The sequence below is a fragment of the Pinus tabuliformis genome, chromosome 8 (genome assembly GCF_031772625.1).
Source record: "Pinus tabuliformis cultivar Carrire ecotype Pingquan chromosome 8, CPIR1, whole genome shotgun sequence".
Lineage (NCBI taxonomy): Eukaryota > Viridiplantae > Streptophyta > Pinopsida > Pinales > Pinaceae > Pinus > Pinus tabuliformis.
The window spans coordinates 1869499866-1869502905 of record NC_142294.1 but is presented as its reverse complement, the minus strand read 5'-3'; positions in this window follow the sequence as shown (position 1 = coordinate 1869502905).

The following is a 3040-nucleotide window of genomic DNA, read 5'->3' as shown; positions in this document are numbered from 1 at the left end:
CCAAGGAGAGGCTGGCCATACATGCTAGCTGGTTTTCTTTTCTTGCAGCTATCCTCTCTATTTTTCTTATCTTCTTCCTTTTGTTGTTCTTTTGCATGCCCATCAGTTTCTTCCTTTGTTTCCTCCACTTGTTTCAGCATCATCCTCCTTGTCTTCTTTCAGCATGTTCCTCTGTATTAGTTTCTTCTTCACCCATCTCATCCCCATCTAGCTCTGTATCTTCTTCTTCTTGTTTTGCCTTCTCCTCACTGACAGAAGGATTAACATCATAGGTGAGGCTTTGGAGGGCATCCTTAATGAGGATCTTGATGAATGCATGGTGAACTAACTGCTGGGAATTTCCTTCCTTTACTTTGATGTTGGAGTCTATGAGTGATTGTATCAAGAAATAGGGTATGCTGAGTCTTTGGTGAACTGGTGTTTCTACCCCAAATCTTAATTCTTCAAGCATTCTCAAATGGTTTCCACAACAACATTGTATCTATGGACTCTTGCATTCTCTTTTGACTTATTAAAGAATTTCCTTTTTGCCGCCTTTTCACTTATAAAACAACTACCTCTTAAGCTTTACAACTTTTGATCAAATGATGAATATGAGTGAGTGAGTGGGATACTTACCTGTGGTCTTGATGTCATGCTGCAGTTGTCAAATATCATAGGTGTCACCAATGGTCATTCTTCTTCCTCCTATACTGTTTGTTGATTGTTTATTAGCTTTTGCAGGTGTCTGTGACTAAAGATCTAATGTTGTTGTTGCTACTATGGAGCTCTTGGATCTGATGTTGCTGCTGCTATGGAGCTCCTGGATTTGATGTTGTTGCTGCTGTGGAGCTCCTGGATTTGATGCTGCTGCTGCTATGGAGCTCCTGGATTACCACTTGGCAATGTTTAGTGTCTCCCTTAGAATTTCTTGATCATGTTGCTGGATGGTAATGTGATGATGTTGTAATGAATGGACAGAGGGAGTAGGAGTGTATGTGGATGCAGGGATGATGCTAATGGTTGAGGTGATTCTATTAGAAAACACAATCTTCACCTGAATTGAAGCAATGAAGTGAAAAACAATAGAATTGATGGAGGGATGCATGGTAAGGAGTGGAGGAGATGAATATTTGTGAGGCAGGGTTCCCTTTGGATGTTCTCTTTGCTCCTTGCTTGTCTTTTTAACCTACCTACAAATAAAAATTAGGTTTTTCCTTTATATATATATATATTTAAAATACATGCGTTACCTCAGAGAGGTTTTCACCCTAGATATCTGCCCTGGGCACCTCAAGGAAGGTTTTCACCCACGAATATTCTTATTCTTTTTCATTTTCTTGCATCCTTGGGCCACCTCATGAGGTTTTCAACCCAAAGATGGGACTCAAGCGCCTCATGGAGGTTTTCACATGAATCGTTATTCTTTTTTTCTTTTTCAGTGACTTGATGAGGAGGAGCTGGAACTTGCTCTACCATCGTCACTATCTTATTGGTACTAACTATTTCTGGGAAAACTAGTATTCCTAAAGAATGCTAGGAATCTAGGTTTGGCAGCTACCCTAGAAACAACAGTTTAAAGAAATTCAATGATTTCTTCTATGTGTAACAGATAAGAGAAAGATATTGGAACCAACCTGGAACTTCCGCTTAATCCCTTGCTTGATCTCTCTCCCCTTTGACAGACCTTGCAACTCCTCCCCATACTTAACATGCTTGGAGAGTACCTACACAAGTACATCAACAAAGAACCGTCAAAGCATCGTGACCTATTACAACATAAACATTACAGAATCAGATAGATAATGAACAAATGATAGCATTAACAAATGATAACATTCACAATTGCACAATCATATGGAAGAAAACTTGAAGAGCTTTCTTAATAGAAGGGATAATTACAACCCAGTTGTTTGATCCAGCATCATCCTCCTAGCTTCAATCCTTCTTCACCTCATGAAATAGCAAGTTCACTCCAACAATACAATGCTCTTTCCTCAATTACAAACTATCAACACTTCCTTGCAATTCACAATATTCCAGCCTCTAGATATCTTGGATGAGGGATCCATTTATAGATGTTTGCAAGGGTGTGAGTCATCCATGGGGTTTGATTAGTGTCATTCCACTTGTTACAATGGGTTCCACAAGAGAAGGGATTGGAGATCTATTAGATCACTTATTCATCCTTAGGCGAATTCAGAGAGGCAAGTGGCATAGGAGAAAGTTCTAGAAGATTTCATGAATAATCAACTGATAAATGTCCCGGACATTTGTCCATACTTGCCCATCGCACCCTATAGAAGGCCTAAACAGTATGTATCGCACCCTGGTAGTGTACCACTCAGTATGCATCGCACTTTTCCAGTGGAGCAGTCAATATGGTTCAATTTAGGCAGTTTCTGGATGGTTTCTTAGATGGAACTTTTGGGGAATGATGAATTTAGATGACTATGTTCCTTTAGGGTATGAAACAACTCTTTTAGGGGTTGATGAACCCTAATACATTGACATATAAGTTTGGGGTTTATGTGCCCAAATATGTCTATAATAGTTTCCCCCTAAAGCATGAGGTCGTAAATATTCATGTCGGATGAATTGCTTTATCATGGGGATTCGAAGTTTAGAATTGGAAGGTGACCTGCATAAGTTACAATACGATACATTATCATAATATGATTTTCATGAACCATCTAAGGGATGCATTCCCATGCTCAGCTTTATAAATTTCATCTCATGTACATAGATCATATAGTCGTCTGCAGATACAGACTAGTGATTCTTCAGATATAGAGTCATCATCCATGGTTAGGATGACCATCTGTGTAGAGCCTTTGTACATTTGATGTTTTTATATTCCTGAATATATTGCAGCCTAGATGGATGAAACTAGATCCATGGTCTTCAAACTCGTCCAATCTTCGCTCGATGTACAAGTCAATCCATGTGAAGAGATGTTCAGAAGTCGAACATGGAAAGACATTGCCTGATTACCAGCGAATGATGTGAGTTGTTAACAAACGTGAGAGGAATCATCGATAATGATAATGACCCTCAAGGT